The 14,204-nt window shown below is 33.2% G+C and overlaps 1 protein-coding gene across 1 annotated transcript in view; it reads right to left on the bottom strand.

Moving 5' to 3' along the window:
• Positions 1-8,939: 8,939 nt before the first annotated feature.
• NBDY (negative regulator of P-body association) overlaps positions 8,940-14,204 on the bottom strand; it is a 56,077-nt gene continuing 50,812 nt past the window's right edge. The window contains exon 3 of the transcript XR_008528507.1: positions 8,940-9,142. The gene's annotated coding sequence lies outside the window, so the exon portion shown is untranslated. The remainder of the gene's footprint in view (positions 9,143-14,204) is intronic.

Genomic DNA, 14,204 nt, shown 5'->3' with positions numbered 1-14,204 from the left:
CATTGTTTACTCATCATAGTTTCTCTGGTTTAGGAGCAGACTGTTGCCATGTTACAAGGCAATTCAAGTTGGGTACTGTGGGATCATTTTTGCAGGAGCAGAATAGACTTTATCTACATGTGCCACAACCTTTAAAGATTTTGTCGCTGCTGTCTTTACATGAAAGGGCATTTACTTGATACTCAGATTTGGTCCTTTTAGAGTAGGCCTCAATTTTTAAGGCAGACAACATCTTATGCAAGAACATATTGGACTTCCAGGAATTTCACACATTTTCTGGAACACTTATACACCTATACAGATACAACATATAGAAGGCTTAATATAGATAATTATGAAACAATGCTTAATACATTGACCAAAGTAATAATAAAGTATTTTCAAGACAAATACAGAAGGTTAGCTCTTACTATTGAGATGATTCAGCTTTATTAAGTAATCAAAGACCTGATAAAGATAACATAAAACACTAAAAATGATTTTGATAGAACAGGGAATCATTGTTTTCTTGGCAGAGAACTTTTTACAAAATATAATTAGGAGCAGTCTGAAAAAGCTCTGTTCTTCTAGAAGATGAAATGGTATGCTCACCACTTCTATTAAACATATTAGTAAAAGTCCTAGACACAGCAATTAAGCAAACATATATTATTTAAATTGTGAAAAAAGAAGTAAAATGTCCCTGTTTGCAGATGACATGACTTCATATGTAGAAAATCCTAAAGATGCCACTTAAGAAATTGTTAAACCTAATAAACAAATTCAGTAATGTTGCAGGATACAAAATCAACACACCAAAGTCATACCAAAGTCACATTTTTATACACTAACAATGAACTATCTGAAAAAGGAATTAAGAAAACAGTGCTATCTACAGTAGCACCAAAAAATGGTAATAACTTAACCAAGACACTGAAAGATCTGTACAGTGAAATTTTTAAAACTGTGATGAAAGAAATTGATAAAGGCACAAGTAAATAAAAAGGTATCCCGTATTCTTGGATTGAAAAAATTAATATTGTTAAACTGTTCATATTACCCAAGTGATCTACAGATTCAATGCAATCCCTATCAAAATTCCAATGGCATTTTTCATGGAAATATAATAAACAATCCTAAAATACATATGGAAATGGAAAATACCCCAAATAACTCTAACAATTTTGAGAAAGAAGAGCAAAGCTAAAGGCTTCACATGTTCTGATTTTTAACTATATCACAAAACTATAGCCATCAAAAGAGTATGGTATTGGCATAAAAACAGGTGCACAGAGCGATGAAATTGAATAGAGAACACAGAAATAAACCCATGCATATATGGTCAACTATTTTTGACAAAAGTGCCAAAAACACACAATGGGGAAAGATAATATTTTCAGTAAATGTTTGATAAGCAGAGTATTCCCATACAAAGAATGAAATTTGACACATATTAAACTATACATAAAAATCAAATCAAAATGGGTTAAAACAAACATAATACCTGAAAACATAAAATTACTAGGAAAACACATAGGTGGAAAGTTCTTTGACATAAGTCTTGGCAATTTTTTTTAAATAAAATACAAAAAACACAGACAACAAAAGCAAAAACAAACAAGTGGGACTACATGAAACTAAAAAGTTTCCACACAGTACATGGAACAAGCAACAAAAAAATGAAAAGACAACCCACAGAATGAGAGAAAATATTTGTTAACTATACAAATAATAGGGATTAATATTCAAAATATATAAGAAACTCTTAAACTCAATATAATAATAATAATCCAAATTAAAAATGGGCAAAAAACCCAAGAAGACATTTTCCCAAAGACATAAAAATGACCGTTTATATCAAAAGATGTTTAACATTAATAATCATCAGAGAACTACATATCAAAACCACAGTGAGATATCACCTCTCACCTGGTAAAATGTTTATTAATAAAAATACAAAATTTAATAAGTGTTGATGGGATTGTGGAGAAAAGAGAACCCTTATACACTGTTGATAGAAATGTATAGTTATACAGCCATTTTAGAAAATGGTATCAGGTTCCATAAAAATTAAGAAAAAAAAAAAGAATCCCCTGTGATCCAGCAATCTCACTTCTGGGCATATATCCAAAAGAAATAAAATCACTATTGTGAAGTAATATCTGCACTTCCATCTTCATTGTAGCAATATTCACATTAGACAAAATATTGAAACAACCTAAATGTCTAATGATGAATAAATGTATAAATAGCATGTGAATATATATATATATATATATATAACGTTATTAACCCATAAGAACAAAATCCTACCATTTGCAACAACACAAAAGAAACTGGAGGACATTATAACAAATGATAAAAACCAACTCAGAAAGACAAATATTGCATGATCTCTCTTGTAGGTAGAAGGGATATACATATATATATATCACTTACAGTAACAGAGAGTAGAATATTGCTCATTAGCAGCTAAGTTGTGGGGGGAAAAGGGAGATGAAAAAAATTAGAATGATGGTTTTCTAGAGTCTAGGTGGGTGGAGCCAGGAACAGTTATTGAATGAGTACAGAGTTTCAGTTTTGCAAGTAAAAGTATTCTGCAGATAAATGGTGGTGATGGTTGCACAACCATATGAAATTTAATATCATTTAACTGTAACTTAAAGATGGTTAAGATAGTAAGTTCTGAGTATTTTACCACAATAACAAAATGTAACTATGTGAAGTAATAGATGTTAATTTATTTGATTGTGATAATTGTATAAGATGCATACATACATATATTAAATCATCATCATATATACATTTTGTCACTTTACCTCAATAAGCTGGAAAACCTAAAAAATACATTTTAAAGTAGATGTTCCTTTGAATATATTATTAAAATTTATAAGCTTCTAGCCAGGCTAATTGAGAAAAAAGGAAAGAGGACACAAATAACTAATATCAGAAATGAAAGAGAGGAAGTCACTACAGAGCCCACAGATATTACAGGGATAATAAAGGAATACTATGAACAACTCTACTCACATAAATTTGATAAATGAAGTTGACCAATGTCTTGAAAGGTACTATTTGCCAAAACTCACGCAAAAATAGACCATCTGAGTTGGCCTGTATCCATTAAAGAAATTTAAATAATAATTCATAATCTTCCAAAAGAGAAAGCACCATGTCCAGGTAGGCTCATTAGTGAAGTCTGCTAAATTTTTAAGAAAGGAATTATACCAGTTGTCTAAAAGCAGAATACTTTCCAACTCACTCTACAAGGCCAGCATTATCCTAATAATAACAGCAGACAATGACATTATCAGAAAGAGAATTACAGATCAATGTCTCTTGTAAACATGATGCAAAAATATTCAACAAATTATAAGCAAATTGAATACAACATATATTTAAAAATTTACACCAAGATCAAGCGGCATTTATCCCAGATATGCAAGTTGGTTCAACATTCAAAAATAAGTTAATGTAATCTATTACATCAACAGGCTCAAGAAAAATATATACATATTCATATCAATAAATTCAGAGATAAAGTATTTTACAGAGTCTAATACTCATTAAGAATGATAAACCTTCTCAATAAACTAGGAATAGGGAGGAAGTTCCTCAACTTGATAATGAATATCTATAAAAACAGACAGCTAACATCATGCTTAATGGTGAGACACTCAAAACTTACCCACTAGTATCAGGTTGACCCCTGTCACCTCTCCTTGTTAACACTGTACTGGGAAGTACTAGTTAATGTAATAAGACAAGAAAATGAATATATTATTTGGAATGAATACATAAAGCTGTCTTTGTTTGCAGAGGACATAATAGTCTATGCAGAAAATCTGAGAGAACTGACCAAAAAAATCCATCTGGAACTAAAAAGTGATTATAGCAAGTTGCAGGGTATAAAGTTAATATACAAAAGTCAACTCCTTTCCTATATATACCAGCAATGAACATGAGGAATTTAAAATTAAAAACAGAATACCATTTACAAGGCAGAAAAATTAAAATACTTATGTATGAATCTAACAAAATATGTCCAAGATCTATATGAAGTATACTACAAAACTCTAATAAAATCCAAGAACTAAATAAATGAAGAGATATTTCATGCTTATGGACAGGAAAACTCAATATTGTCAAGATGTCAGTTCTTCCTATCTTGACCTATAGACTCAATGCAATCCCAATCAAAATCCCAGGCACTTATTTTATGTATATCAACAAACTGATTCTAAAGTTTGTAAAGAGAAACACAATACCCAGTGTAGCCGACACAATTTTGAAGAAAAACAAAGTTGAAAGAATGATGCCACCTGGCTTCAAAACTTATAATAAAGCTACAATAATCAATACAGTGTGATATTGGCAAAGGAACAGACAAATGACTCAATGGAACAGAATAAAAAGCCAAGACATAAATCCACATAAATATAAGGAAGTGATCTTTGACAAAGGAACAAATACAATACAATGAATCAAGAAAGTTTCTTCAAAAAATGGTGCCAGAAAAACTGGACATCCACATGCAAAAAAATAAATGATTCTAGACACAGTACTTACACTCTTCAGAAAAGTTAAGTCAGCAAAGATCACAAACCTAAATGTAAAATGCAAAATTGTAAAATTCCTAGGAGATCATACAGGAGAAATGCTAGATGACCTTGGGTTTGACAATGATTTTTTAGATGCAATACTAAAAACATGATTCATGAAAGAGATAATTGATAGGCTGGACTTTGTTAATATTTAAAACATCTGCTTTGCAAAAGATAGTTTCAAGAGAATAAGAAGACAAGCAACAGATTGAGGAGAAAATATCCATAAAAGGACTGTTATTCAAAAATATACAAAGGATTTTTAAAATACAACAATAAGAAAAACACCAACCTGATTTTAAAAATGAGCCAAAGACCTTTACAGACACATCATTAAGATGATATACACAGCAAAGAAGCATGTGGAAAAATGCTCCACATCATGTCATCAAGGATATACAAATTCAAGCAACAATGAGATACCACCACACAACTATTAGAATGGCCAAAATCCAGAACACACAATAGCTAATGGTCAATGAATATGGAGCAAAAACTCCCATTCATTGCTGTTTAAAATGCAAAACGGTACAACCACTTTTGGAATACAGCTGGTGATTCCTTACAAAGGTAAACCAACTCTTACCCTACAGTCCAGCAATTGTGCACATATTTAAACAAAAAATATGAAAACATGTTCACACAAAAATCTGCACATGGATGTCTATAGCAGTTTTATTCATAATTGCCAAAACTTGGAAGCAAACAAGTTGTTTTTTAGTAGGTGAATGGATTTATAATTGTGGTACATTCATATAATGCAATGTTATTCAGCATTAAAAATAAATGAGCTATCAAGCCATGGAAAGATTAGGAGGAAGTTTAAATGCACATTACTAACTGAAAGAAGCTAATCTGAATAGGCTATGTACTGTATGATTCCAACTACATGGTATTCAGGAAAAGGCAAAACTATGGAGATAGTAAAAAAATCAGTGGTTTGGTTGCCAGCAGCTGGGGGTGAACAGTGGGGGAATGAATAGATGAAAGAGATGATTTTTAGTGCAGTGAATATATCCTGTATAATACTATAATCATGTTCATATGTCATTATACATTTGTCCAAACACTTAGAATATAAAACAACAGCTAGTGCAAATTGTGGAATTTGGGTGATTCCAATTGGTCAATGTAGGTTTATCAATTGTAATAGACTACTCTGGTGGGTGATGTTGATAGTGAGGGAGTCTATGCATATAAAGTACAGAACTCTGTAATTTACACTCAGTTTTTCTGTAAAATGTTTCTAAAAATATTTTTTAATTTTATTTATTATTTATTTTTAGAGAGAGGGTACCGAAGGGAAAAAGAGGGAGAGAAACATAGATTGTTTGCCTCTTGCACACCCTCAATGGGGGACCTCGCCTGCAGCCCAGGCATGTGCCCTGACTGGGAACTGAACCAGCGACCTTTCAGTTTGCAGGTCAGTGCTCAACCCCCTGAGACATACCAGACAAGGGCCTAAAAAATCTTTAAATAAGAAAATTCAAAAAGGGAGGAAAACCTATCACATGCTCCCTTGAGAACATTATGCTAAGTGAAATAGGACAATTACAAAACGACAAGTATCGTATGATTCTACTTATATGAATTATTAGAGTAGCCAAACTAAGAAACAGAAGGTAGAATGCTGTCTGCCAGTGGCTGGAGGGAGAAGGAAATGAGTAGCTTAATGCGTACAGAATTTTAGTTTTGCTAGATGAAAAGGGGATAGGTTGCACAGTATGAATCTACTTAACACTATTGAATTGTATAGTTAGAAATGGTTAATATAGTAAATTTATGCTGTGCATTTTAGTGAAAAGAATATTCTGGAAACAATTCTTTTTCAAATATTATCCCTTATCCTCCCACATACACTTTCCTGATATTTTCATACTACAAAGTATGAGTATATGGCCATTTGTAGGAAGATCATGTTTTGACACCAATTTTAGTAATATTTTATATTTATAGTTATTATGAGACATTTACTGAAAATTCACAATTTACTTGATAGTAGTTATACAAAACTAACACAGCAATGAGAGACAAATTTATTGTGACCATAATGGATTTATAGAAATTCAATTTCTATAGAAATTCAATTAGAATTAAAGAAATTCTAATACATCACTACAACACAAACACAGTTTGAAGATGCTATGCTAAGTAAAATAAGCTACACCCCCCAAATATTGTATAAATCCACTAATACAGGGTACTCAGAGTAGTTCAATTCATATAAACAGAAAGTAGATTGGTGGTATTTGGGAGATGGGGGAAGGAAGAAATGAGGAGTTGTTGATTAATGTGTACAGTTTCAGTTTGAAAAGATGAAAGTGTTGTGGAGATGGGTGATGGTGATGATGGTACATTACGTAATTGTGAATGTGCTCTTAAAAATGGTTAAAATGGTAAATTTTATTTTATGTATATTTTATTTTATATACAATAAAAAACCTTTGGTATAAAGTCTAAATTCTGTGACACAATTTTAACTATATCTCCTTATGATCTCCTGTACATATTTCTCCTGCTTGAGCTCTCACCACTCCATCTACTTTTTTAAATTTGTCAAATATATAATGTTTTCTCACCTTTGGGCTTTCACATGGCTGTTCTGATTGACACCCTCTTTCCCCTTCTGTTTGCCTAGTTACTATTTTTTAAAGATTTTATTTAGTTATTTTTAGAGAGAAAGGAGAAAGGGAGGGAGAGCAACTTCGATGTGAGAGAGAAACATCAATCAGTTGCCTCTTGTACATGTCCCTGACCGGGGACTGACCATACAACTTAGGCATGTGCCCTGACTGGGAATCTAACTGGCAACCTTAGCTTTGTGGGATGACGCCCAACCAACTTGAGTCACAGCAGTCAGGGCTGTCTAGCTATTATTCACCATTCTTTACCTTTATAGTGGACATATTACTTTGCAGTCTGTCCCATTTCCCTTCATTTTAGGAATTGTCCCTCTCTGATTCAGTATGACTCTTGTGAGGCTGTCAACCAAGGAGCCTCATCTTTCTCTCTCTTGTGATGAGCATACAGTCTTAGACTGTCCAATAGGAGCACCTACTCTGGTGGATAGTGATTCATCCATAAATTGATATATGATTCAAACAGAGTCAAATAAAGTATTTTTTGAGCCAGTTATATGTGGGGATGGAAAAGAGACCACCTCTCCTTCTAAATGTGTGAGCGTAATGTAATATAATTCTGAAGGTGCTGGGGTGCCATCTTTCTCAACATGAAAAGATGACCTAGCTAAAAATAAAGTAAGCAAAGGAAAGTTGACCTAGGAGGTAAGGAGAAATGTCTGAGGGCAACTTGAGCATGTGGATCCAGCCATACATTGTAACTTGTTTAATGATATGCTCTCCCTGATAGACTAAGTTATACTGATTGCTGTCTTACCATGATATTCCCAGTATTTGGTATAGCATTTGTCTCATCATAAATATTTAATCAATAAGTTTTGAAGGACTGAATTATTGTTATCTATGGGTTTATGTCCATTCCACAAATATTTATCAAAGTTTCCTTCTAATATTTTTGTGACTTGATGTCTCATTTAAATTTATGGTACAAGGAGGGAGATGTGATTTTTTCCCACATGATCAGCTAGATGTTCTTAACGCAATTTAATGAATGATTCAGCCCTTCCCCACTATTTTGAAATGTCATCTTTAAATTCTCAGATAAGCCTATATTTATTTCTGGATTTTTATATCTTGTTACACTGACTTCTGTACATATTGCTATCACAGGAATATACAGTTTAATTATTGTACTTCTACTGCATAATTTCATGTAAAGGTCCCCCCAAAATTAACTTTAATTCTTCATCACATTTCTGAAAAATTTTGAACTATATGAAATACTGAAAATTGCTGACTAAGGTTTTACGATTCTTGTATTTTCCACCATAATTTTTATTAATGCTTTTGATAGATATTCTATTTATCTGTTTTAGAAATGAAGTAGAAAATTACAAATAATAAGCATACCAACCATCTTGACCAGGAAAACAGTTAAGATGTAGAATAATGGATATCAAAGAACACATACATAAATATCATAGAAAAATTGACAGTAAAGTGAAAAGAATATTCTGGAAACAATTCTTTTTCAAATATTATCCCTTATCCTCCCACATACACTTTCCTGATATTTTCATACTACAAAGTATGAGTATATGGCCATTTGTAGGAAGATCATGTTTTGACACCAATTTTAGTAATATTTTATATTTATAGTTATTATGAAACATTTACTGAAAATTCACAATTTACTTGATAGTAGTTATACAAAACTAACACAGCAATGAGAGACAAATTTATTGTGACCATAATGGATTTATAGAAATTCAAAGTTATATAGTAAGGTCTGGGTGTCACCAAAAGAGAACACTGATAGGCTGCTGCAGGGCCATCTCACAGGCATTGTTTGCTTTGGTGAGTTCACCACGATCCAGGCCATGGTCTTCAATCTTAGAGGTCTACATATAGCCTGATCTTGGTCATGTCCCAGAATTCATCCAAATCAGGAAATGGTACTACACTGATTATATCATAATACTGAAAGATATAAAATGAGAAGGATAATTTATTTATCATATATTGAGAAATGCAATTATCATACATATCAGATATATCTGTTATGAGGATAACATCCCACTTTTTCTTCTAAGCAGATTACAATGGAAGCAAAATTACTAGAGCATTTCTTCTTAAACATAATCAGAGTCATAGTATGCTGATAACTGACTTCATGATTTATACTGATGTAGCTGCCCACACCATGAAGTTATATCTGTCATGTAGACCAGATATTTCCATCATCCTAGACATTGTTCACTGAGAAAAGTGTTGGTATGTCTACCTCTGTGTGTTGATATTTTTAGGCTTCCATAATTGGTCGCTAGTCTCATTCTGCTCCCATTAGCCCTGAACACATTATCATATTATTTACAACATCTATATTTACTTATATATACAAACAATACATGGGTATAACTTAACTGCATATAATCCAAACAACAGAGACAAAATTACTCTTGCCACCAATTCTGTCTTTCTTCAGTCATCCTATATCAAGAAGAAAACTCAAGTATCAGTTCTTTTTAGACCTTTTCCTATTTATTTATATCTATACAGAGAAAGTACTTAATATAGTTTTAGACAAAAGGTTTTTGAATATAAATTATATCATACCATATACACTATTCTGCAATGTTTTAAACCACTTAACAATGTTTTAAATTTTTCTATTTTAAAATAGATCTATCCTAATGTTTTAACTGCCTCATGACATTACATTGTATAACAGAATACATTTTCTCGAAAGTTCTGTTTTATTCATCTTTATGTTCTCAAACCTGAAGAATGCCTTTGTATCATAGCAGGTGTCCAATTAATAGTTGGTTAATTTAATAATTACTTTACTGAACATTCATTACAAACAAAACATTATTCTTGCCATTAAAGATAAAAAGAAACATAAACAATGCTCCGATTTCAGAAAGTTTGCAATCTGCTTTAAAATGCAAGGTACAGAAAATAATAATGACAAAACAACAGAAAACACTTATATAACAACATATACCAAGGGCCATTCTAAGTGATAGTTTATTTAGTTATTCCTTTGTTTAAAAGTATTCAGTAATCTTGCAATGTTTTTATTGCATACAAAGAAGCATTTGTGTTCATATATGGGAGTATGTCCATAGGTTCCATAAATCAAATATGCATCAAAGGGTACACACTTTACAAATTTCTAGAGAAATATAATCTTCCAAAACTGAATTGAGGAGAAGCAGAAAGCCTGAACAGACTGATTACAGCTAGTGAAATTGAAGTAGTAATCAGAAAAATCCCAGCACACAAAAGTCCTGGACAGATGGTTTCACAGGAGAACTTTACAAAACATTTAAGGAAGAGCTAACCCCTATCCTCCTCAGACTATTCCAAAATTTTAAAGAGGAAGGAAGACTCTCAAGCTCTTTTTATGAGGCCAGCATCATTCTAATCCCAAAACCAGATAAAGACACAACTAAGAAAGAAAACTACAGGCCAATATCGCTGATGAACATAGACTCTAAAATCCTCAATAGAATATGGCAAACCGCATCCAGCAATACATTAAAAAGATCATTCACCATGATCAAGTGGGATTCATTCCAGGGATGTAAGGATGGTACAATATTCACAAATCAATAAACATATCACATAAAAGGAAAAATAAAAATCACATCATCATATCAATAGATGAGGAAAAAGCATTTGATAAGGTACAGCATCCATTTATGATAAAAAACACTCAGCAAAGTGGGAATAGGGGGAGCTTACCTCAACATAATAAAGGCCATATATGAGTAACCTACAGCAAACATCATACTCAACAGGGAACAACTAAAGGCTTTCCCACTAAGATCAGAAACAAGACAAGGGTGACTGTTTTCACCACTACTATTCAACACAGTATTGCAAGTTCTAGCCACAACAATCAGACAAGAAAAATAAAAAGGCATACCAACTGGAAAGGAGGAAGTAAAACTGTGACTGTTTGCAGATGACACGATGGTATACATAGAAAACCTTATAGACTCCACCAAAAAAACTACTCGACCTAATGAGTGATTTTGGTAAAAGAGCCATATACAAAGTCAATATTAAAAAATCAAAGGCATTTTTGTACACCAACAATGAAATGTCAGAAACAGAAATCAGGAAAAAAAACGTCCTATTTGCTATAGCAACAAGAAAAATGAAGTACCTAGGAATAAACCTAACCAAGGAGGTAAAAGACCTGTACTCAGAAAACTACACAACACAAGAAAGAAATTAAGGAAGACACAAATAAATGGAAGCACATACTGTGTTCATGGATGGGAAGAATTAACATCATCAAAATGTCCATACTACCCAAAGAAATTTATAGATTCAACACAATCCCTATTAAAATACCAATGGCATATTTCACAGATATAGAACAAATATTTCAAAAATTTATATGGAAACATAAACAACCCCAAATAACCTCAGCAATTTTGAGAAAGAAGAACAAAGAAGGAATGAACCTAATACCTGATATGAAGCTATATTACAAGGCCACTGTCATCAAAACAGTCTGTTAGTGGCATAAGAACAGACACATAGATCAATGGAACAGAATAGAGAGTCCAGAAATAAACCCATGTCTCTATGGTCAATTAATATTTGACAAAGGGGGCAGAAGCATAAAATAGACTAAAAATTCCCTCTTCAACAAATTGTGCTGGGAGATATGGAAAGCTACATGCAAAAAAAATTAAACTCGGCTACCAACTTACACCATATACAAAAATAAACTCAAGTTGGATAGAAGACTTAAATATATATTGTGACACCATAGAAGTCCTACAGGAGAACATAGGCAGGAAAATTTTAGATATTTCACACAGCAATATTTTCACGAAATTTCCCCTAGAGCAAGGGACATAAAGGAAAGAATAAAAATATGGGACTTCATAAAATTAAAAAGCTTCTGCACCACTAAAGAAAACATCAGCAAAATGAAAAGGGAACCAACCTTTTGGGAAAATATATTTGCCAATATATTGATATGGAGATCAGACAAAGGTTTGATCTCCAAAACATATAAAGAACTCACACAACTCCACACCAGGGAGATAAACAATCTGATTAAAAAATGGGCAAAGGACCTGAACAGATACTACTCCAGGGAGGACATATAGAGGGCCCAGAGACAAATGAAAGGATGCTCAGCATCACTAGCCATCAGAGAGATGCAAATTAAAACCACAATGAGATACTACTTTACACCAGTCAGAGTGGCCATCATTAACAAATCAATAAACAACAAGTGCTGGTGAGGTTGTGGAGAAAAGGGAACCTAGTACACTGCTGGTGGGAATGCAGACTGGTGCTGTCACTGTGGAGAACAGTTTGGAATTTCCTCAAAAAGCTAAAAATGGGACTACCTTTTGATCTGGCAATTCCACTGCCAAGATTATGCTGTAAGAATCCTGAAAACACCAATTTAAAAGATCCTATGCACCCCAAGGTCCATAGCAGTACAATTTTCTATAGCCAAGTCCCGAAAACAGCCAAGGTGCACATCAGTGAATTAATGGATCAAAAAACTGTAGTACACTTATAGAGTTGAATACTACACAACAGAAAGAAAAAAGGAACTCCTACCCTTTGTGACAGTATGGATAGAACTGAGAGAATTATGCTAAGTGAAATAAGCCAGGAGATGAAAGATAAATACCATATGATCTCACCAATAAGTGGACCTAAGCAACAAAACAAGCGAGCAAAATAAAACAGGAGACATGGAAATAAACAACAAACTGACAACAACTACAGGGGAGTTGGAAGAGGGATAACGGGGCAAAGAAGGGGAAGGGTCATCAAAGAACATGTATAAAGGACCCATGGACAAAGACAATGCTGGGGGTGGATTGAATGTGGGAGGTGTGGGTGGGTGGGGTTGGGGAGAGTAATCAAGGAAAATGAGGACAACTGTCATTGCACAATAAAAAAAAGAAAAAAATAAAAAATAAAAGAGTGTATGCTTTAGAGTTTTGATACCGCTAAAATAATATAAAACTTTACAATGTCATAGACAGTGAATAATTCATTACAGCCTTCCTAAAATTGAAGATTATGGACTTTCAATTGTTGCAAATATAATTCACTAAAATTGCATCTCATACTGAATTATATTTCCATGATTAATAACGAAGTCAATTTATTATAATTATTGGCCATTTATATTATGTCTTATAAGAACTCTGTGTTTTGATCATCTTTCTATCAATATATTGTTTTTGTATTATTATATATGAATGTTTTATATATTCTAGAAACTAATAATTTATCCATTATAGGTCTTTTAAGTCTTATCACACCATTCATCAATTGTCTTCTAAGTATAGGTCTAATTTGTGTATGTCTTTCACCGTAAAAAATTAAGTGTTTTATATAAAAATATTTTATTTGCAAAGGTAATAGACATTGAAACAAAGAAAACCACATAAAATGTATACAGATGAAAGTCAATAATCTACGTTCCCAATCAACAGAGGTTAGATATTAATAGCCTGAGATTGTAGTGACATCAGCAAGATGGTGGTGTTTCCAGTGGTTCTCCCCAACAGAAACGTCAATTTGAACAACTATCCATGACAAAAATACCTTCTCAAGAGCTAACAATTGCAGTGGAGGGATTAAAGAACCTGGGTGGAGTATAGAAAAAAGAAAAGATGCACTTATAAAGGGAGTAAAGAGTTTCACATTACCCCTGTCACTCCTCCCCTAACTTCTGGCAGTGCAGCACAGAGAGCAACACATTCTTAGTGGGAGGAAGAGAGTTAAGTGAATACCCGACTTCATTATGGACCTCAGCACCAGACCCAAACTAGTGCCAGACCAACTCCCAGAGCCCCAGACTCCAGGCAGGCTCCCAAGGACCCAGGGATCAAACCTACCCCAGTGTCAAACTGGCCACAGTAGTAACAGATACAAGACAGGCTCCAAAAGAACAAGTCTCTTGCCCTACACCAGAACCTGGTTGGTCGCTGTGGATCCAGCCCCTGGGCCAGCTCCTGTGAAACCAGACACCAGGCTTGGC

The sequence above is a fragment of the Pteronotus mesoamericanus genome, unplaced genomic scaffold (genome assembly GCF_021234165.1).
Source record: "Pteronotus mesoamericanus isolate MK-2021 breed Mesoamerican mustached bat unplaced genomic scaffold, CSHL_Meso_final contig_166, whole genome shotgun sequence".
Lineage (NCBI taxonomy): Eukaryota > Metazoa > Chordata > Mammalia > Chiroptera > Mormoopidae > Pteronotus > Pteronotus mesoamericanus.
The sequence above is the reverse complement of the archived record's forward strand: the minus strand, read 5'-3'. Positions and strand labels throughout refer to the sequence as shown.